At 38.2% G+C, this 24,288-nt stretch overlaps 1 protein-coding gene across 4 annotated transcripts in view; it reads left to right on the forward strand.

Moving 5' to 3' along the window:
• The window catches only part of PDE10A (phosphodiesterase 10A), a 336,966-nt gene that overhangs the window by 80,329 nt on the left and 232,349 nt on the right, over positions 1 to 24,288 (forward strand). Inside the window, exon 1 of one of the 4 annotated variants that reach the window (XM_079297642.1) lies at positions 9,640 to 9,727. The exons of 2 other annotated variants lie outside the window; for them this stretch is intronic. The gene's annotated coding sequence lies outside the window, so the exon portion shown is untranslated. Of the gene's footprint in view, positions 1 to 9,639; positions 9,728 to 18,176; positions 18,279 to 24,288 lie in introns of those variants that run through there. One more of the 4 variants, XM_079297643.1, reaches the window with a different exon arrangement.

Raw genomic sequence — 24,288 nt, forward strand, 5'->3', positions numbered from 1 at the left:
AATATGGGATTTTTTCCCCTCTTTGGATTTGGATTTCCAAAAATTATTTGTGAGCTACCCCTGATGTTTACAGACCTGTTCCTCTTTGAAAATAGCTCCCAGCTAGACTTTCTAGTTATGTAGCATATTCAGCATTAAATATATGGATATGGGTGTTAGGTAATTGTGTAATTACTTGGTGCTATTCTCAATGCACAAAGCAGCATAAAAATGCTTTTGTATGCCTTCTAGGTGTAGAATCATAGGTTGGAAGGAACTTGCTTTCTGACAGTAAAACAGATTAATTTTGAGTATGAGCATATGCAAGAAGAAGATGTAATTTTACACAGTATTTTTATGCAGTCACTTTCTGGACCATTGGACAATAGAAGCTGCCAAAGGTGCTTGCCTAAATGAGATCAAGTGGATTGGACTGACTGATGTTACTGAAGATCATTTATCTCTCATGTTGCAGATGAATACATGGAGTTTCAGAAAAGCAGGTTGTGGTCTTCTTTCAGTTAGGTTTTTGTACTTCAACAGACTGGTATAGTATAAGGAAATGTACTTCTATATCTGGTTTAAAATTTGATGTTTTATCTGCAAGTACTTTCTGAACAGAAAACTGATGTCTTAATTAGATTTTTAACTATCTGGACTCATAGATCTAGGAAATAAAAATTTTCTCTCCTTCAGCTACTAATCATCATCAGTCCAAGTTAATTATTGCAGCTTAGTCTGTTTCCAGATGGTTTTGGTATCTTCTTCCTCCACTAATACTGACAGCTTAGGTATTGTCAGTGTTAACTATATCTGAGCCATAAGAAGGGGCTTATCCTTTCTGAGGGCAGTTTTATCATTATTTCTAGAATTCAGTGAAAGCTGAATTACTTTGCTTTCCGTTAATAATCAGTGTATACTTTTTTCATCCAGCCTGTATTTGTTGCCTTTCTTCTTTACTGCTCATTTACATACTGTGAAATCTTTTGCTAAGTTTTGTAGGTGATGTGATAATTTGGCACAGCCTTTGAAATTTTATCTCTCTGGATGTTAGAAAAACTTAACAGAAGACATCAAACTAGAGCAATGGGTTTATATGATGAATTGATATATTTTATATTTGCATTTATTTAGATATATGTTGTGAAGTTACTTGCTGGTAGAGCAGATCCATGAAGGCAAGGCAAGCAAGGCATACTGTAAACAGCTCTACTTCTACTGCACTGTATTTCAGAAGTTTCTTGGAGGGGCATAAATGAATTAAAAATGTATCTTGGATGCTTTCAAGAATTTTAATTCTTCTTTCTAGAAACTGGTGGATTGTTTTAATGTTTTCTGACAGGGACAGGTGGTGGTTAGAGGACTATTAGACTGGGTAATTTAAAGGAAACATTCTCCCTCCCCAAATGTTTTTCTAAGTAGCAAAAGAAGACCCCTAAACTGAGAAAACCTGAAAAATCTGTAGTATTTATTGCTCATTCAGGTGAAATACTCATTATTGAAATTGCAATATTAAAGGACCCCTGAAGGATGACTGGTCCAACCCCTACTCATTAAGGCACAACTTGGAAATTATGTTGTGTCGCTCAGATTTCTGTGTATCATTATTTCCACATTAAAAATACTGCTTATTTTTACTCACAAAATAATGTGGTGTAAATTGGTAACTTTTAAATAATTGCAGATCGTTCTGGTATTGGAGCTGTGATGCATCTGGGGGTTCTTCAGTGCTTTTCTGCTTTTGTCAGACATTGGAAATTTGGGCCATAATATTGCTGAAGACAGAAGGTATCAAAGGTGTTGATTAGTAAGCAAGAAGAAAGACTATAGCTTCAGGGTACAGAAGTAGTATTCTAACAAATAAATGCAAAGAAATATTACACTTCAACTCTTATTATAATGTGGTTAGTGCAGCACATTATTTAACTATAGGATAAAGGCCCAAAAGAAAAGGAAGGGAAGAAAAAGAAGTAACTGCACAATGCAATCATTTTTGAAATGAAATTACTTCATTTAAAATAGATATCTGTTACAGAAAAAATATCTGAAAGATTGACGTGTAGAAGTAATATAATTTTTTAAAGCCTTAAAATATATTGTTCTTTGTTATGAAAGACAATATTTTATTCTCCTGCAAATGTCTCTTTTCTTATTCTGCTAGACCTGCAGTAAATGTGATGAGGGTAAAATGTTGTCCTCCCACAAGTCTATCAATTAATATCCTGATTACATTCATAGTGTTGAATGCTTTGGTAAAGATCCAGGGTGATCACCGCAGTGAGACATTCTTGGACCTATTTCTTTATTGGTTTACCATGGGTTTACCAAGGTGGAATGTTTGAGCTAAGGCTGTGTGTGTTCTCCTTAGCCTCTGGGCTACTGTCTGGTATAGGCTCTGGCCAGCTCCTTTGGAACTCTGTCTGTGGGAAGCAGGCTCCAGGCAATTCCTCTGACTTGCTTGTAGTGCAGTGACCTCTTTACTGCTTCCAAGGGACCCAGGAAAAGGAAAGCTGCTATAGGAAACTGAGGCTTCTGCAGCTCTTCCTCGACTTCCCTTTGTGTGGGTAAGCAGATGTGATGGGGAAAATTGCCAGACACCTCCCTGGATCTACAGTCTACTGCTGGAGTAGAAGCTGTCATTACTACCTGTTTGGACCTTTTTCTAGCAGGGAAGAAAAGGAGACCATCTCAGTGGACTGTAGAGAAGAATAGAAAGAAAGATGAGGTCTTAGATATATATTGCTAGAAAAGGAGAAGGGTTGGACTTGAAGGTCAGGTGCAGCACCTCCACCACAAACTTCACCTGTGATTTTGGTGAATCACATAATCTTGAAACTCTTACCTGTGAAATGTGACAGACATAGCTGCTTCACTGAAGCACAATGCAGGTAAAAATCATTCATGTGAAGGATTCAGGTGTTGATTTGACATTGATGGGATTGACATAATTAATGTAGTGAGAGTCCCATTGCTTTCTGGAGTAAAAGCTCTATATTCTAAACCTTTGGAAGGGAAAAAGAAAACTGCTTGAAGGAGTAGTGCCTTACTGTAAAGGGAAGACAATTTACTGGATTATGAGAAAAGGTCAAAAAGAAGGAATTTAAACTTGTGATCTTTTCAGGATTCTCTTCGGCTGGTTTTCTTTAATGTGTTAGAAGCATACCTTCCCTTCTCCTTACAACCCTGAAATAGAGGCATAACAGTATGTGAAAGAAGGTAAAGATGGCTCTTTCCACAGAACAGCTTCTAGAGTTACAGCATCAAAAATTTTGCAGCCTGAGATTTCTGGAATGTGTTGCAAAATCATTGATGTTTTTTTCCTTGTAGATCCTAGGAATCTTTTGTCCTTCCCTTGGGAAAGTTTTGGTCAGTGCAAAGTTTAGCATAAGCTTGAGTCCTCCAAGTCTTTATGAAAGCAAGCAAGTTTCATTTTAGGGAATGCTGGCGCTGTGTACTACTGTGTACTGCCATACGCAAAAGTTGGCCGTTTGCCTGGAAACACGATACTCGTGTAAGGATACACAGTGGCTGGTGCAAGGGAGAAAAACAAGGTCGACAGCCTCTGCCACTTCTCCAGAAGGTCAGCTTTATTCACAGGAGCAGCAGCAGGTTGCTTCAGCTTACTTATGTTAACCACCTTTTCAGTACTTTTCTTAGTGAATAGGTCTATTTAAAACTTCAATAGAAATCTGCATTCAAAGAAGACAGCTAACTTTTTATTGCATAACTTAAAGATATCACTGATCTTTCTCCCTCCCCCACACAGACAGAGCTGTCAAATTGAAAACGTTTTCAGCATGGAGCACAAGCCTACTCCTTTCAAACCTCATCAAAATTAACTTCAGAACACTTTTAGATGAAGAGAGATGCTGCAGAGAAACAGCTGCAGCATGTGTGATTCTCCTTTCTTTTGGGGGGCCCGTGGAACTGTCAAAGCTTAGATCTCTGAAAGGTAGTGATTATTAAAAAGCAAAATTGAGCACAGCTAATTGTGAAATAACTCTTTCTTGATTGGACTCTGTTCAGTAGTCAGATGATGAAGGTAAGTAGATTTGCAGAGGAGATTGCTTTACTGCTGGCATGATTCTTGGAGTGTTCATATAAGGTGTGTTCTCAAAGAAGAGACAAGTTAGAGCAAAAGTTTCATCCGTGTTAACAGTAGTGCTGAGAAGAAACATAGAGGTACATTGGTCAATAGGTTGCACATTCAGCTCCCTTGCAAAAGTCCTGTCAACTCAGTTCAGAGGAACTGTGGAGAGATTGCTGAATAATGAAGGACTGTGTTGATTGATGTTAAACTACAGAAGGGAGAATATTCTGGATGCCTTGCATCTCAGCTCAGGTACCATCCCGAGGCTTTGCTCCTCCAGTTTAGTCTCTTGCTCTGAATTGTCCTTTAGGTATAATTTCCTCTCACATGAGCAACATACAGAGTCCAATAAGAACTGCCCTTCCAAATCAGTCACTTGTGTTTGTTCAGCAATAATGCATCTCTTTTGGAATAATTCTTGCCCTTTCCTCTTCCAAGGAGCTCTCCAGCCAAGAAATGTCCCCCATAGACTTGTTAATGTCTTCTCACACTACTTGAAGCAGTACAGTGCATAGTGTTTCCTGTTTTTCATGCTGTCCTGGGATGGTTTTCTATAGATTGTCTGATCAAGAAGGATAGTTGCATGCTATTAATGGTGCAACCAAACATTCTCCAGAAGGATGCATTCTAGACATGATAGGTTTTACTTTTCAAATGGCACCCTTGTTAATTTATACTAAGTACTATTTGAGAGAAAATTCACTTTTTTTTTTTTTTTTTTTTTTTTTTAAGATTGCAGCAGTTTGATTTGGGCTTAAAAGAGAACAGTAGCATAGGTTTAGATGGGGAGAGCTAGAAACAGGTATTTATTTTAAAACAGATTCTTCTTCTGTCAATTAAGATATGACACCTCTGAGTTATAATCTTACCTTTTGGTAGGTTGAGTGCTTCTATTATTTTTTTCTTTAACAGAAAGATTGTTATCTAAGAACTGGATTCATATCTAAGAACTTAAGGCATATTTGCATAGCTGGTATCTGTAAGAAAACATCAAGAGCTGGGTTTATAGCACAGCTGTTCTTTAGCTTTCCAAGCCCAAACAATTTTAGTTAGCGGAAGCTTGCCCAAGATATATTACTAAACATATATATTGGGAGATAAGGAACAGTTCAAAACTTTCCTTTACACCTTTATCATTCTTCTGTTATTCAGGATCCGTCCAGGTAATTGGGCAGCCATTAGGGTTGGGATGGGGAATCCTGCAGGGAAGGTTTGGTATCTTACAGGGCAGACATTAATTTCATTACAGGTTATGTATTCAAGGACAATGTCTACAGCTCAGCAGTGACCTGGAACAAATTCTCCATCATGAGGGGAAAAGAATGCTGCCCAAATGCCTTCTTAATGAGAGCAAAACTGAGGGAACCTGAGACAAATGCAGAACCTGAGTTACAAAGCAGGAGAACCAGTGGGGAAAGTGAAGCAATAGGATCTTGGCAAGAGGTGGCAGAAACCCTCCCCAAGTGCATTTGCTGCACAAAGCTGTAGGGATAGTACAGCAACCTTTTTAATGATGGTTGTTGCAGATAATGTGGCTGCCGTGATGAAACCAGAGCAATGACCAGAGAGCTTCAGACTTGCTGGAGTCTGAGAGAGGAGGGACAAGCCCCAGAAATGACTGAGAGGATAAGTGACATGCTGAAAGGAGCTGAAGGACATCCAGTAATGAGAAAGGTAGAAAATGGTAAGAAAAATGGAAGTAAATAATAAGCTTCAAAAACATTTGGAGAAACTTTTCCTAATAACTTTCCAGATTCACAAGAAATTTTGTGAACCAGAGTGTTCCATGTGCCAGTTAATTCAGGAATATTGTAATATGTTATGACACAGGAGTCCCTAAAGAATTTTTTAATAATTTGGATTATATCAATTAATGGACATTTCAGGGAAAGAAACAGTTTTCTCTTCTAATAAGGTACAAGTTTTATGCTTGTAGACTTACTAGTGGTCTCATGTTGTCCAGAAAATCTTTCTGACACCTTGGACAGAGTTCTCAGGGCTTTTTCCGCTGCCGTCCCAGCAATGCCAGAGCTTCTTACAGTGTAAACGATAGTTTTCTATGCAATGTGCCCATTTCTCATGCATTCTAATAGAAAACTGGACTCACCATTGGAATGCATAGAAAATTTGTGGTGGGACTGAAAACTGGCTTGAAGGCTTAAGATCTTATGAACGTTTGTGCTTCAGTTATTCTTACTGTATATAAAATGTGGTGAACATACTCCAGCTCATAGAGTAGTAAACAATTTTACTACAGTCATGTGAATATACAGAAGTCACAGAACTGAACAGGTCATAAATTATTCTGTTTGATTTTCTAAGTATTACATAAATTTTAAAATCAAAAAAGCATGGATATAATGTCACAATGCTTTTCCATCTAATGCATAGCAAATTGTGGATTTCACTTCAGCTATTCCAGGCATCCTGAAATCTAGCTAGTTTTATTTATTATTATTTATTATTTTATTATTCCCAACTATAAATTCAATTAATTTTCCTTCCTGAGAGGCTATAAAAATTGGCAGGGCTTTCAGGTAGATGTGAAATACACCTTTAGTAGGTCTCAGGATCAGGCCAAGGCTAGAAGAATACAAAAAGCAAAGTATTTCCTATCATAGGCATTATAGTAAGACTATTAGAGTATTAATATTTTGTTTTACTGTATATAATAAATTTTAGTCACATAGCCTGTATTCAAGATGGAGAACTGGATTATGGGATAAAATTTCAGCGTATATGATCTTGGTCAGATGAACTTTGTTGGGAGTTGATGTGACGCTGAATTTGCCCTTCTGCTCAATCCAAATACTAGTCATCATTTCCATCGTGTGTAAATGTTCATGTGGATGATGACATTTCATTCCTGTCTTATCCCAGCTCACGTTACTGCTTTGGGAATATCTATTGTAAGTCTTATCCTTCCATACACTGCGCTGTCGTCACCGCCGCTGTGGCTAATCCACTACTATTTGGCAAGGAAACTGTTTATCCATTCTGCATTAGGGTAGATAGCTGAAGTAAAAGCTGGAGGAGGAGGAGGAGGCACAAAGCATAGTGCATTTTTGTTCTGCAGTGCATTAACATGCTAGCTGAGCTAACAAGGAAGAGATGACCAAGCATTTTGGTCATTAGATTAATTTTGTCATGGGGTTTGATGACATGCTCCCAGATAAACTACAAGGATACTGTGACCAGAAATAGCAGGAAAGTAGTAAAGATTATGTTCCTGTAGATTTCATAACTATCCTGCACTTTTTCCATAGTTTGTCATGTGGAGAATCACTTACACCTTGAATACTAGCTTTGAATTGCTGCATTAAAGTGGGAATGTTTATGGCTCATTGTCTGAGTTTCCTCCATTTTTGACTCCTTCTGTTTTAGCTGCTAATGGCTCAGAGAGCAGCCATTTTTTGATACTACAAGCCCCAGTGTTGCATAGGGTAAGAAGGGAACCAAGGGCCATCCCATCTGAGGAGCAACTCAAACAGTGTTTACCCCACACCCTTACTACTTTAGAGTTTGAGGTTGTTTGGTTTATTTCACTCTGTTTTTTCAGAGTATGTTAATTTATTTCATTAGCTGTTTATGCTAGGGAAAAACAAACCAAAACTAATTGCACTATTCACCCTCAGGAAAAAGAGAGAAAAAAAATTATCAAGGGAAACTTAATCTGTCTGTCTCTTCAAAAGCTAATTTATCAAGTACAAAGAAATGGACTAAAGCTTGTTGCAACTCATATAACCATTTGCTGCTTTAAATGCATTGCTTCCATTTTATTCTTCTTAACAAGCTACTCACCGTACTCTACCTCCTTGTGTTCTTGCTCATTAGCAAGAAATCATAAAGCTGTGACCTTTTTCAATAGTTGCACAATTGCCAATTTTTGAATGAGTTTTTCCCCCTTGTCTAAGTAGTGTCTCTCTTGTCCAGCTCAGCCCTGGGGTGGCAATGGTTTTCATTCTGCTATCTTCTAGGTTCTCAGGAAGATGCACTGTATTCATTCCACCTAAGCATTTCTTATTGTCAAACAGAAACAAAGTGAAGAAAAGCCAAAAACCCCAAACCATCAAGGTCTTTGATGGTAAAGGCATAGTTAGTATTAAAAAAAAAATGGAGAGAATACTTCTTGCAAGCTTCTGTTCTACTGTTGGGTTTGTCTGCGTGTTTGACAGTAGCTCTCATGTCACTGAGCACACGTGCTGCTTTGTCACCCCTGCATCACAGGGATCCCCCATCCCTGGGGCACGCTGTCATGCCTGCACAGGAGCCTGCCAGCTGACCCTGCCTCTGTGCTGTGGTGTGCAGCCAGCCCAGGAGTTTATGGTTGAGAGCAGGCAGTGACTGACTGCACCCAGGAGGCACTGAAGGAAGCTAAACAGCAGGAAGAATCAGAGTTTTATCTTATTTTACTTTTGTTTGGCTTAGTATTTTTTGTCCTAACTCTAATAAGGAAAACTGAAGTAATTGTAATTTGGGGAAGGATACAGTCCTTATATTCTATTCCTGAGTTACTGATTAGGAATGATGCAGAGAACGATGCATGCTTATGAAGAGGGAATGTCTAGAGATTTTACAGTGAGCTTTCACAAGATTCACTGAGATTAATGCTGTGATCAACAAATGGTTATTTACTACTGCTCCTAATAGGTTGCTTTCTGAATATTCATTGTGCCAGCAAGCAGCTATGGAAATAACAGGAGCTTTTGTCTAGATTGAGGATTCTGTTGCAAGCTATACTGAAGCTTTTTCTCCTAAAAGAAGTTTCACTTTTTAAAGCAATGAAAAATGCAAGGCAAGCTTAAGATTCAATATTTTAATTCAAGCAAGGTTTCAGATATTTATTAGCATTAAACAAGAGTGTTAGGTTCTTCCTTCCTTCTGAATTTCTCATGGCCTCAGTATGCTCTCTAAGGTCTTACATTCGAGAATATTCTGCTTGTGAAATTCAAATGCAAAAAAGGAATGCATTATTCTGTAATGCTTTTTCCAAATAGCAAATATTTCCTTACTCTATCACCTTATTTATGGAACTAAATGTTCTCTAGCATTTTTCAAGCCTCCAATATATTTAAAAAACCCTTATTGTTAGTCTTAATATTCCTAGTTTTTTGTGCTTCATTATTCCTTCGTGCGCTTCAAGTACCATCATTACATTCCTTTGATTTTTCTTTTTAGAAGTAACAATGCTGTAGTTTTATGCTCCCTGTAATTTTTAGAGCTCCATTTTTGCTTGTAATTAACTTAACCAACTTGTCACTCAGACTTACTGGCTTTGAAATTTTGTGCTTAATTTTGCATAATGGTACACACTCCCCCTGAGCCACCTTCATCATGTCTTTAAAGTTTAGCTGAACTTTAACAACTTACCAGTGTTATCACTAATAAGCTTTGCCAGATTATTTCATTCTTAATTTTCAGATAGCACATTGTATTTTATTCAAATTTATAGCTGAATGTCCTTCGAAAACTGCATTAGATGGTAAATTGCAATCCTCAAGCAGTCCCTTACTCTGAGCTTGTCTCTGTTGTGGAAAACATTTTTTTTAATTATTTTGCTTTCTATTATCTGCAGCTCAGAGTGCTGTGAAAGCAGAGCTTCTGCAGGACTTGCAGCAGTGTTCCTTATGGGATCTTTGAATATTTTGTTCTTCTGAGGTAAATTTAAGTTATTTAGGTGTATTTTCTAACCTCACAACAGTCATTTGTTCAGTAGTCCCCACTGTGGCTCCTTCCTTCATTCAGCAGTTTCTGCACAAACCTGGGGGTGAACTGCAGTGGCATAAGGGTCTGCTCTGAAGGTAGTTGTAATGGTCAAAACCAGCTGAAGGAATACCCAAAGGTTTGGCTAGAGTTCACCTCTGTTGTGGTTTAACCCCAGCCAGCAGCCAAGCCCCACTCAGCTGCTCTCTCACTCCCCCACCAGCAGTATAGGGGAGAGAACCAGAAAAGTAAAAGCTGAAAAGCTCACGTGTAGAGATAAAGACAGTTTAATAGGAAAGCAAAAGCATGCACACAAGAAAAGGAAGGCAAGGAATTAATTCACTGCTTCCCGTGGGCAGGCAGGTGTTCAGCTATCTCCAGCACCTCATCATGAGCAGGGACTCCTTGGCACTGCACATGACAAATGTCATCACTCCAGATGTCCCCCCTACCTCCTTCTTCTCCCCACTGTATGTACTGAGCATGATGCCACATGGCCTGGAACATCCCTTGGGTCAGTTTGGGTCACCTGTCCTGGCTGTGTCCCTACCCAACCTTCCATTCACTCCCCACTTCCTCATCAGTGTGGCCATAGGAAAAGCAGAGAAGGCCTTGGCTCTGTGTAAGCACTGCTCAGCAATAACAAAAATGTCTTAATATTATTAAAATTGTTTTCAGCACAGATCCAAAACACAGCCCCATACCAGCCACTGCAGAGAAAGTTAACTCTACCCCAGACAAAATCAGCACAAATTGAAATAGGCCTCCACTCTCTTGTGGTGATTTACAAAAAAAAAAGTTTAGTTTATTTTAAACATGATAGATCAGGGGTGTTATTTGCCAGCTAGGGATTAAGCAGAATCATCTTGGAGTCGTTTCACACATTGATTTCTTTAACTTGAAGACTATTCCTCTCCCTCCAGCTTTTGCTTAAAATATATGTTCAGGTTCTGTAGGGCTCCATCCTTGGGTTTGTGCTCTTCAGCATCTTCATAAATGACTTGGACACAGGATTGGAAGGGATACTAAGCAAGTTTGCCAATGATAAAAAATTGAGAGGAGCTGTTGAGTCCCTTGAAGGCAGGGAGGCCCTGCAGAGACACCTGTGCAAAATAGAGAGATGGGCATTTAACAGCTATGAAATTCACCAAGGGGAAGGTCCAGATTCTGTACCTGGGATGGGGGAACCCTGGATGTGCAGACAGACTGGAGAATGAGAGGCAGGAGAGCAGTGCTGAGGAACAGGTCCTGTGTATCCTGCTCAATGACAAGCTAAACAAGAGTCAGCAGTGCCCTGTCAGCCAGGAGAGCCAACCCTGTCCTGGGGTGCATCAGGCACAGCATCACAGCCAGGCAAGGGAGGGGATTGTCCTGCTCTGCTCTGAGCTGGGGTAGCCTCACCTCCAGTGCTGGGGGCAGCTTTGGGTGCCACAATGCAAGAAATTAATTAATAGTTTAATACTATTAAACAGTGTCCAATAAACAGCCACAAGTATGATGAAGGGTCTCAATAAGAAGCATGTGAGGAGCAGGTGAGGTCACTGCGTCTGCTTAGCCTGGACAAGACTGAGGACAGATCTCACTGCAGTTACAGCTTCCTTGTGAGGGGAGCAGGAGGGGCAGGCACTGATCTCTGCTCTGTGCTGACAGTGACAGGACCTGAGGGAATGGCCTGAAGCTGTGTCAGAGGAGGTTGAGGCTGGATGTTAGGAAAAGGCTCTTCACACAGGGGGTGATTGGGCACTGGAACAGCTCCTCAGGCAAGTGGTCACAGCACAAGCCTGACAGAGTTCAAGAAGCATTTGGACAGTGCCTTTGGGCAGATGGTGTGACTCTTGGGGAAGGTGCTGTGCAGGAGTTGGACTCAAGGATCCTTGTGGGTCACTTCCAACTCAACATATCCTGTGATTCTGTAATCATATTCTGTCATATTCTTTTCTGCAGAGCTAAATAAGCTGAACTCTCTTTAGTCTCCTCTTGGGATGTAAGCTTTCCAGTTCCTCTGCTTTTTGTAGCATCATTCTCCTGTTATACTCTTTCTTTCTTGTATGCAAATAGCCAGAATTATACACAATATTGCAGATGATAAATATGTATGTCAGATGTCTCATTCGGCACACCTTTAAATCACATTTGCCTCTTCAGGCTGCTTGATCTGTTGTGGCTCACTGTTATCTCTGAATTGATCCTGGGATTAAACCTATCCCCACCTTCTCTTCTGTTAGTTCCAAACAATAAATTTCTAGTTTTGGGTTCCAGAGTTTTTTACTTTGGTTTCATGCTACTGCATTTCATACTGTCTCTGAACACTCCAGTCTCTCCTGAATGATACCTCAGACACATCAGTGTTGGTGTTTCAAGCAGATTTCATCCTCTTGTGCATATTTTCATGCCAAAGTTATTATAAGAAAATGTTGCTGTCAAGATCAGGTCTGTAGGAACTGCACAAACTTCTGCAGTTTGGAGTAAGGCTTTCATGGTATCTGCTATAGCTGTCTTCCTCTTTGTGATATTACAGTATCAATGTCCATTTTACCAACTTCCTCTCATGGCATGCTACCAAATGCTTTGTTAAAATCTGATCCACTCCATTTTATTTCTCAGAAAATTAGCTACCCTCCAAAAGAAGTAGGCTATTCTGACACAACCTGCCTTTGATAGATGATTAATTTCCCTTTTGTCTATGCCTTTAATTGCATGTTATGTTAGTTTTAAAGATTTTATACTACTGAGAATGAGCTAATAGTGTTTTAGGCCTTAAGTTTAATTTGCAGTGACCTCTCTCACATTTTGATTTTTAAAATGCAGATGTTATGCTTGTTCCCAGTCATACAGGAAGTATCATGTCTTTCTATAGAGGGAATTCCAGAGGGAATCAGTACAGAGACTTTATTGTATAAAAAATTTATTGTTCTAGATTTGCAATTTCTTATGTCAGGTGTTTTAGTGTTCTGAAATGCAGATTCCCTTTTCCTTACTTTGCAAATTGCAGTAAGCACACTTAGGGTTTTTTTTCCACCTCAGATGTGGCATTCTCTCTTTCATGTTCTTTTCATTTCTATTAAAAAATACTGTATTTCAGTTCAGGTCTTCATTACATTTAAATGTCTCATTGGTCTGTGAAACCATATAGATCATCTGCCTTATCCATTTTAAGCAGGTGCAGACATTAGCATGTAATGGCAAAAATTAACACTGCAGATATGGTCACCAGCCTGTCTGATGATGACAGTAAAACTACCTGTATTAGACCTCATGTAATATTTACTGTCAATTGTGGTAGTAATTGTGGAATTTTTAGTTAGATTTATACTGGCAAGGAATTGATGGACTCTTCATAATGTTAACTTTTTGACTATGAACATGTTCATTTGTTTCTAATTTGTTGTTATGCATGTAAGCATTAAAGTGTCATTCCCTTGAGGTATTTATAGAAAAGGAAATTAAAATCTTGCAGAGATAAATCTGACTCCCATGTATCTGGGAAGCAGCAGGAATTGTTGCTCATTGTTTTGCCTTCTCAGGCCTTTTCTGGTCAATCTTTTGTCTTTTCCTTATTGGCAAATAATTATGTATTTCAGTAATATATAGGTGACAGACATGTGTCTTGATCAAACAATGATTTGTTTGGCCAGATTCCCTGAAGGTCTTTGGATGTCACCACTCTGGTGGGATTAAATAATTCAGTGAGAGCATAAAGGTGGTATATTCCGTGTTATCTGTATTTCTGAACAGGCTGTCACCTTTTATGCCAGATGGAGGGCTTTTAGGGATGTGTGTTTTCACTTCCAGATATGAATTACAATAATCAACTTAGCTGTGCTCTGAAAAGCTTTGCCTTTTGTTGTGTAATTTTAACTTTCCCCACAGCTGTTAAGACCCTCTGTGATAATAAATATATATAGCTCTTTTATAATGGAGGAATTACTGCTTTCAGTGAGCAGTCTTTTGCAAGTTAGCCTTTTTAAAATTTAATGTGTTTTTTTTGCTGTGACAGTTCAAGTCTTTGAGATCCAGCAAGTTCTGTGGTAATGTGTATCATGTGGCCATCATTTAGAGCCATTCTCACGTGCAGCATCCGCGTCACAGCCAAGAATTCACGTAAATTATGTTTGGATATTATGTTCTTGCTTACTTCTTCAGTGATTTGAATGGACCTCCTGGAATTTCCCCTGGAATTTCTGTCAAGGACTGTCTTTGCCTTGTGTAAATGAAGTTTATGACTCAGTTTCTGTGGTAATTTTTCAACAATACATAAATGCCTCTGTAATGCATACTGAAACCAACTTTATTTAACACTTAGTGACTGAAACATGTCTTACTGTCACTTTCTTTTTGCCTAATGCAGTTATTGTTCAATGAAGTAACTTCAAAAATATGCAGTGACCACATTTGAGTCAAATACCAATCTTGTTGTATTTCAAATCCCTAACTAAAGGAAGAAACATCTGGTATGTGGGTGGGAAGCCAGTACCTAAAGTAGTTCTTCCAGGAGTTCAGGGAAATAGGCAAGATGAATGCACTTAATTTTCAAACCATTCTGATACAGGAATTTCTCAGGAGCATTACTTCTTTCAGAACAAGTACTTGTAGTAATTATAACCGTTCAATTTGTCACAAGTAGCAAAGACCTTTATTTTCTAACTTTTTTTCTGTACATTTATATAAACATCTAGAGAAATTATAGGTTTTATTTCTGTCTATCTAGTTGTAAGTCTTTTTCTTCTTTGCAGAAATTACATTCTTGTGTTGACAATAATCTCCTGGGTTTTGGGAGATCCAGTTGGGAATTAGGCTGAAGGCCCTGTGCCTGTTTGCCATTGTCCAAGAGCTTGTAACTAAGTAGAGGGATCTTCAAAGTGACTTAGGAGTAACACAGTGCATGTGATAACTGGAGTTTTGAGTCATTAGGATGTAACAGAACCAGACTTATGGATTTTTTTTTTTGTTTGTTTCTCAGCAACTACTGGAACTAAAAATTACTATTTTCCTAAGGGTCTGTTCAATCTTATACAATCACCTGACTCACCTAACTGTGAGAGCTGGGACTTGATGACAAATACAGAGTTTTTATATAACAGCTGTGATAAAATGCTGCATGGTGTACCAATATGCTGAGAAAAGGATATTAAATCAGGTTATTTAAAATTTACTTCTATTAAGAAATTTAAGACATACAGGTTATTGTCCCCAGAAGGGGAAAATTAGTTTCCAATTGCAGTACTTTTAGCTATTTATCTCCTTTTATTCTGTTTGGCTTTTAACTTTTCTCACTGGCTGGCAGTGAAAGTTAAATCTTCTGTGATAAATTAGACTGCTTTCCTCAAAATCAAGGATGCTATACATATTTATGCATAGAACAAAAAAATGTAAATAAAATAAGAACAAAATTTTTATAATTATTTTAAATAGTATATTTTGCAGTTAGGTAATAGAAAAGGAAACTGAATCTGCAAGGCAACAATATGAAGCACTTTTCATGGCAGCAGTTCTCTTTAAAAACTTGTAAAAAATTGTAAATTTTGGATTTCTTTTGGGTTTTGAAGAAAGCAAGCAAGTATGTTTTTATTTTCTTTCCTACTATTGCAAATTTATGACTGTTTAGCATACTGATTTCAGTTCACAATGGTGCAACATTAAGTTATTTCAACTTTTAGAAACAAATCCTTAAACAAAAGAACATACTGTTTTTTGTGGCTGTTCTGTTACAAAATCTTGAACTATTTAAAAGAAATATTTGTAATATGCTGCACAACTGTTGTGGATCATTACTAGTCTGTTTTAAATTCTTCAGCCTCTTCAAAGACAGATGTTTACCTAGCATGTCCATGTTTTGAGGTATATGTAGGGATATATTCCATTCTCTAGAATTTGTTGTGATAAATTCAAGACTTGTTATCCTTTTACTTGTTTTTTCTCCAATGCATTATTCCTTTGGCTTTTGAAGCCTGTGTGGATTGGTGGTGTATGCAAATACTTGGAGTTGTAGTGTCCTAAAGGAACTAGCATGATTTATATGTGCAAAAGAAAACTATTGATGGCAACAAATTACTTTCCTGTCATGTTCCAGTACATTTTGTACACCTTTCATGAGGTCTGTTCTATGCTCTTCCTGAACCTTGACTTTGCCAAGGTTCTAAAATAAGAGTATAAACTTCAGCCTTAAGGTTTTTGCTTTTTCATTCCCTGTTGCTTTTAATCCATCCCTTCTTCAGTCTGCAGACTGAAACTGTAAAGCTGACTATTTATGCAAAAAGCTTGTTAGGAAGGTTTACTTCTACTTCTGCTTCAGTACAGCTAAGCCAGAGTTCAAAGAATTTAATCCCTCCATTTGGACAAATGGGTTTGGAAACTCGCACCCCAAAGTAAGTGTGAGTTTAAATGTTGCTGAAATGGGAGTTGGATCAGGATGTCCAAGCTGCATCTGGAGAAAAAAATTAGGAAGATAAGCAATAGCAAGAAATAAGTCAGACTCTTGAGGGTTCCAATCATGTGTATATTTTAAAATAGCAACATTTTCAGCAATTCTGTATTAAAGCTGAAAAAATATCTGTTTTTTAAATTGACAAAGGGAGGCTTTCCTTCTGCTTTTTATACATTGATTCTTTCCTTCAAAGATGAATTTCTGTGAAAATAAGCTATTTTCTTCTCAGTTCTTGGCCTGAGACAATTTGAAAATTGGAGTCAAATTCTGGACTTGGTTTTCACTGGAACTGAGGAACAGAAGGAGATGGAGTAAAATGATCAGGACTAATTAAGAATTTCCTTTCTACCTCTAAGTCTAATGTGAGACAGATTCTCTGCTGCTAAAGTTTGAAAATTTATATTTTCTAAACAGAGGATGCTCTGGGAGAGGGAGTTTGCACTGTTCTATGCAGAAGCTGTTCTAGTTTGACAGAGATCTGAAATGTGTAGATCCTAACTCCCATGCATGAGTGATGTAATATGGCCATTTTCCCTGTGTATCTAATTTTTTTAGAGTAGCTCTGGTAGGAGACATTTTAATGGATATTCCATGGCTAGAGGCTTGGACATTTTTTCTTCACCAGAAAATAAATTCATTCAATTCACCTTGGGAAGTAAAAAGCATTTGAAGTAGGTATTGAGATTGAAGCACGATGTGTATGTGTGAGTGCTCTGACCAGTGTCTCACCAGTTTGATATTGAGTGAAGAGATGGGTGACAACTTCTCAAAAGTTGTGAGTCTAGCCCTTGATAGCCCTTCACTCTTGTAATGGTTCAAAACAAATTACATCATATATGTGAGTGGCATAATTTTTTGTTTCAATACAGAAACAGACTAGAAATGAGAAAGAGCATTTATTGTACTGGAAACTTCTTGTCTTTCATCATCTCTCTCACACAGAAAAATAAACAAACTTCAAAATTCGTTTAATCCAAACAAAAAAAAATTGTATTATTATTCAGCAGCTGAATTAAGGATTTAGGATTAAGTTCTTCATTGCAAAATTATGAAAAAAAGTCCAACCTGCTAAGAGAAGCGACTGGAGATGACTGTTGACTAAACTCTAGGAAGAAAGAAAAAATTGCTATAGTGGGAGATTATCTGAAGATTTTAAGATAGAAGCCTTTTGGTACACTAGGAAAGTAGGTTTTTTTTTGTATTTATAACAGCCATGTGAAGCCCCTGGTTTGTAATATTGGAAGATGGGTTTGCCAAGCCTTTAGAATTTAGATATTCAAGTTTTGCATAGAAGGCTTAGAATTGTGTGACATGTAAGCAGTACAAAACCAGAGGTATGGAAATACCTGTGTAGCTTATAACAGTTGAAGTAATTTTAAGTTTTGTGGTAAAATGAGCTTTTTAATAGTGTTATGTGTAAATAGAGATCATTAATATTAAATGAAATTGTAGAATTGAGAAAAGTAATCTTTCTCTGAGTTGTTTAAAGACATTGTTTTCCCAATATGCTTCTTAAAAGTCAGAGAAAAACTAAAGAGATTAACCATGTTTTTTCCCAAATGGCCATGGAAATGAAGTTTTTTACATGTTGCATGTTTGTGCATGTAGTGTGCTACAAATAAATATGAAAACATTTCTCTCTTCATGACTGATGTGCAGTCCAAGGTCCTGAGCCTGTGGAGATGTTTACGTGTGATTCACGGAATCACCCGGGACGTAAGGCCAGCAGGGACATTTGATTTGTTTTGTAATGTGAGCGGTTTCATGTTCCCCATCTCAACTGTCCTGTACTGAGAAACATTTGTTTGGCTAAGCACATCTTCCAGAGAAGTGCTCAGACATGATTCAAGGATCTCAAGGGGTGGCAAGTCTGCTGCTTCTCTTGGTAGCTCATTCCAGTGATTAATCATCTCCTCTGTTTAGACTTTGCACCTTATTTTCAGCTTGAATCTGGCTTCAGCTTTCAGGCTCAGGGCTGGTTCTCTGCTGCCCAAACTGTCCTTCTTGAACTCTGAGCATCGTGAAACATCTTAGTGGTTCTGGTGAAATATCTCCAGCTCTTGCATACATGCAAAATTCTTGGTGGGGTGTGTTTATGCCTGAGTGTGCTTTGGGATAGAGCAAATGTTGCTGTCCTTTAAAGCAGGAATTACAATCAAATGTTCCTTGCAGTAGGTTAGGAGAAGGACCTGCATTTTTTCTTCTTCTACCTACTGTATGTTTTTGCAAAGACTAGCTGTGACCTAGCTTTGAATGATTTTACTATGGAAAAATAATTTAATAGGCTTTTCTTTAATCTGTGATAATTAAAAGCAACATTTGCTTTTTAGTTCTAGAAAAAGGGCTGAGGGGAAACGATTTTTCTGGCTTTGCTGTTGAGCATTTCTTAGACATGCTTGGTGAAATATGAATCTGCCCCAAATGTGTCTTAATGCCACTGCTTTTGTATGTTACAAAACCTGTATGGCATGCCCTTGGCTGACTTTTACTGCATGTATAATTTCTTGCAGTTGTTGTCTGTATAGACTCATCAGAAGATTCATTTTTTGTTTGCTTTCCAGATGCACACAAAGACTTTAAATTTTGTATTTGCATGCTCTTGGTTGCTACTTGCACTCCTGTATTTTTATACATTCTAGGTGTCAGGAGGGCATTTCCTGCATCACTTGGTTTGCTTCCACACATTCTGCATGATAATATTCTCTAGGGAGTGAAGGACTTTTTACTCCTGAATTAAAGCAATTTAGTTTTGTTTCAAAAACTTTTCTTGAAGTCTAATAATTTCTTTTAAAATGAGGATGTTAATTTTTCAAGGATAGAGTCACCTCTAATCTGTGTTAAAGAGAGGCATGGCTGCACCTGCATCACACAAGGCATGCACTCCTTGCACACTTCTGCTAGTGGTAGTACCAATCTGATAAGCCTCCTGGAAAATCTGCACTTGTCTATACTTTCATTGTAAGAGAGAGTAAAATTGTGCTTTTTTGCTAATAACTAATGGAACATATGGTTCATAATGTACAGCCCAAGTAAAACAGACATTGAGTGATAGCTAAGTGTCACAAATGACACTTCACTATTGTGATAAGGTGTTATTGAATTCATAATCTTGTGTATATAATTAGTTTCTTTTGAGAAAGCCTGATCATGAGATACATTGCTTAATGTAATTTCTGCTATTTTTTGCATGGATGAGAAGTTTTTAATGGTTCTCAGTTATGTCTGAGCCATGACACTCCAAGTGATTTGCAGAGGTAGAGATTGTCATGAAGCAGAATTTTGTGGGGCAGCTGCTTTGTGCCCACAGTTTTCAATAGACTTGAAGTAGTTTTGCCTCACAGAACCTATGCTGTCTATATATAAAAAAGAAAGCTTTGCTGTGCCACCCATACCAAGGTATTCCTGAGCCCAGTTTGAGGCAGTGTTGAGCGAGAGAGGTCAAAAGAATGCTACTCAGCAGAGGTTTACCACAGGAGTCTGGGGATACAAGCTCCTGCAGTAGCTTGGTTGTCTCATATGACAACTTGTTTCCTCTTCCTCTTCCAGCCTCATTCTTAGGAGGAGCCAGAACAGGCATGTGGTGAAATTAAATTTATGGTTTCCCTAGTCTGCCCTCCTAGGATGCCATCCCAGGAGCAGAAGTTTTAGTAGTCCTTTGCCGGCTTAATATCTCCTCAGCTAACCTGCCAGGGATGTGGCACAACCATGAGTTCCCTTGTGCAGCACACTACAGTTTGCATATCCCAAGAATTAAGGATTAGTCATTGTTACGTTCTTTAAAGAAAGGATCTGGTCTTAAATCTTGGTGTTCATAATTCACCTGAAGCTGTGGTGTTGCACCTGACATACACATTCCAGTATGGGAGCATAAGGTATTGCCAAATCCTTGATCAGCCTGTGGATTGATCAGATGGGAACTGCCTGTTCAGAATTCCTTCTACCAATGTTTAACTTGCACATTGTTGTCTGGGTCACCTGAGTGTGTATTTACTGAAGTGTCTGCATTATTTGGCATACCTAATTTTTAAGAACATGATCCTCAGGCAAGTTGAAGTTTTCAGGTAGGTAGGTAGGCAGGCAGATTCTGTTCTAAGATGTGGTTTATAAATTGGAACCCTAAATCCAAGGTGCACAGAACAATTATTAGTAAAACATTACATTCATATGATATTCCGCTATCTGAGCTCCAGTGCGAGGTTGAGTCCTTTTGTGCTCTGAATTGCACAGAACATAATTCAAATGTCAGTTTGTATTTCAAAGAGTATACACTGAGGCACTTACTAACAATTTGCTTTCAACTTCATTGTGTTGAGGACCTGCCTGGAGAGAGAGGTGTTATTAATTAATCATTTATAACAAAATCATGGATTTAGGCTGTGCCACATTGAAACTTCACTAGCAAGGCATCTTTATGAAAACTCACTGAGGACATTGCTGAAGAATGTACTTAACAAAAGACAAAACTGCTTGTTACATGAAATGAGACATCTTGTCAATGTATTTAACATACTGCTTACAGTTGGCATTTGAAATTAATTGAAACACAGAGAAGTATGTTACACATCAAGGCAGTTTGTGCATAAAATGAATATTTTAATAACTGCTTGGTTTTGTGCTTTCTGACAGTCCTACGGTCTTGTGTGTTTTATTTCGGGTCTTCTTGTGGGTTTTTGGGATGGTTTTTTTTAAACTACTTCTTCCACTTTATTCAGTGACAGTTGAAAGCAAATAATGACCAAATGGCATCCGTTTTCAGTATTATGTGATTAGTAAGCAAACAAACACGTCAGAGCAATGTAATTCTCTCTCTCTGTGTTAGTCTCCTGGCTTGCATTTCACAAGTGTTTACATCTCTGTTACAAAAAAAACCTTGACTACTCTGTCTGTATATCCATGTTAGGGCTTGGAAACGCATAGAAAGGGTGGAGCTGACTGAATTATTTGCATGTAGTGTGGGAAAATGGAGCCTTGAAGTTGGAACCTGAATGTTATGGCTTCTGTTTGTTTCTCTGCATTTTAACTAGAGAATTGCTACTGTTTTCTGATGGTGTTTCTCTTTCTAAAAGTTGTTAAGAATTTTAACGCAGTACACCACATGTTATATAGGCAGTGTTAGAGGTTCTTAAAATCAAATCTATTGTCTTCCAGTAAGACTTCTGTTTAAATCTACAGGTTTTGGGCTAAAGACTTGTAGAGGTTTCCTTGGGTTTTCCTTTTGCTGTCACGTCCCTACTTGTTGCTAGCTGAAACATTATTTAAGCTGCTCATGCTATGAGGTGCAGTAAAGTTATGTTTCACCATAGACCAGCATGTAACAGCACAACCCAGCCCAAAGCAAAAACAAGCGATGGCCCCCTTGGTTCTTGCTGGAGAGATGGCCATGGCTAGATCTGTAGCTGGGATGTGAGGCAGCTGGAGAACTAACTGCAGAAACTGAATCTAAACCTGGATCTCCTAATTAGACACCTCGGTGAAGTGTCTGTGGAAAGACGTTGTGGATTTCTCACAGTGCAGCACAAAATGGTCTTCTGCTTGCTTCTCATTCCTCAGTTCCACAGAAAGCCAAACTTGGATTCACTGGAATTCACTAGGGTTTTGTCCTGATTTCCTTTATTAGTTCTTCCCATGAGGACTGCAAGCTGTAGCACCCAGGGAGGCTGACAGGACCGTGTGCACACACTACTAACGATCTAATTGATTAGTGACTACTAATGAGATGACCAGTCCTTATCAGGGACACATGCTGCTGTTGTTTTCACATTAGTAGGTATGAGATAGCACTTCTACAGATCAGGATACTTCTGATACTTGACAACTGCTGAAACTGTTTTAGAAAGGAGTTCTCTCTGTTGAAGAACAGAATGGCAATACCTCATTTAGCAGCTGCGGGCTTTACAGAAAGTATTATTTTTTACCTATAGAGAAATCTGTCATCCAACCTTGCTAGATAGCCCACTCGTCAGAGAAACAGTTTCTGGAAGCAGGAAGCTTAAACTGGAGGTGAAGTAAGAGGGAGATCCATGCCAAAGAAAACAAATGAAGAAGGCGTTCCTATTTGAGGTGCAGGCCAGAAGGTCATAGGGATTATCTGAGACGTGCCAGGACACTGTCTTGGGACTGATTACGTAGTTCAGAGAACATGTTCTTGCTCTTGCGTTTACAAGAATAATTATACTGCCCACTTGATTTTTCCTTGCTGGAATTGAGATGAGGGGAATCTAGTAAAATTGCTTTTTCTTCAGAGGCAACTGAACTTCACAGATTGGAAACATGGCCCTAAATCAGTTTTGCCTGAATTTGAGGAGATTATCAGTAGTATTTAATTGATTCTGGCCATCTTTGATGTTGCTATGGTTATTCTATATTTTAATATTTTTAAGAGAGAAAGAGTGAGGGACCCACTCTTGTCAGTTTGCCTTCAATAACTTCACAGTAAGGGCAATTGCAATTTTTCTATTGCTGTTCATTTACCAGATCTCACACTGTGTGAGCTCATGTCTTTCCCAGGCACTGTTGTGGGAGCTATCATGTCCATTGTTGCTAGCCATTGGATCCAGATTTTCAGCAGTTCATATAGCACTGTAAGCTATATGAATGCTTTGAAACCTAAGTTTCCAGGTGAAACATGCTTACCTGAGAAATTAAGGCTGAACCTCTCTTTCCAATATGCAGACATTTTATGTATTTGGAAAACAAACAAAAAATGTGTTTTGAAAGAAAAGTGTCTCCCACTCCTACTGTTAATTAACAATTGCCTAGGCAAAGAACATACCTCCATGGTAAAACATGACTCACCATGGGTAATGAGCTCTGTTGTGCTTTTTCCTCTTAGATGGTTGAGTAAAGACTTCATATCAGACTGTGCTAACTTCCAGCTTCCTTGTCCAGAGCTCCCTTGTAATTTAAGTGGGATTTGCATGCACAAAATCAGGAAGAACATGCTGCACCTTTAAATATGTGTATTTAAGTTTGTAGCAAACATATGTTCTCCAGTCTGGAGATTATTCCCTTTTCATTCTCTTGAAAGGGTTGTAGACATCAGAGCACCTCTGCTTTTCTTGTATGACTATTGAGTGAGTAGCAGTCAGCAGTGTGAATAGGATATGGAAGTGTGGGCTTTAGGTTTGTGTTTTGCTACTGAGCATCTCAGCATGACTGAATCCACTGCACTGAACTTTGTTGGATTGCTGAGGATTAAATTGTCAGTAATAAGTGTGGATTCTAGGAGATACTGTTATTTGAGAAGTATAAGAAAAAAGCTCAGGTAACATAATTTAATTTCCCTTTATTCTTAAGATGATTCTGGTTAATGGATCCCACATGTTCCCTTGTTAAGTTCTGTGTTTTGTATGTACTTATGTGGAGTTTAATTATGGTATTCACAAATCCCTCCAGTCGGTAAGCAGAGTTCACACATACAAAAATAATATGCTGGCCTTCTTTCAAATTATGATGAGGACACAGAGATGGCTTCATTTGACAGTGATGAGGACAATCTTTGAAGCAGATGTTGTTTCTAATCTGTTTTCCTATATTTGTAGGTTGATAAGATGAAGAAGGAGGAGGATATGGATTTGTACCACTGCAACAGCAGTTAAACCATGAAAATGGATTTGTCAGAACTGGAAATATGTAGTGAAATGAAAAGAAACAGTTTTGGGGACTGAATTTGTGAAGGAGTGTGCATTGTGAAGAGAGCATGGAAAGACCTTCTGAAAACCAGATACATTCAAGGCTGGCTTTCCATTCCATTGGTAACTTAACCTAGAGGTGTTTTACAAGAAAGGAGTTGGTACTAGCCCCTGAAAGAGGTTTAAGTGTATCTCCACTGGATGTCACTAAAAGTCAAGGAACAGAAAATAAAATGAGGTATTCCAAATATGTTGCTCTCATTTTCAAAAATGTCAATCAATTGTTATCCACAAATTTTCAGGCAGATGAATGACATCGTACCAGGTACTCAAATTACAGGGTACTGTACACTTTGCCCTTGCTTTTTCAATGACAGATGAATCTTTCCTTTTCTTAGAAAAAGTCTCAATATTTTTTCAAACTGTAGCTAAGACCAAACCACAAAACTTGTCCAAGTGTG

Source organism: Erithacus rubecula, assembly GCF_903797595.1.
Source record: "Erithacus rubecula genome assembly, chromosome: 2".
NCBI classification, from domain to species: Eukaryota; Metazoa; Chordata; class Aves; order Passeriformes; family Muscicapidae; genus Erithacus; species Erithacus rubecula.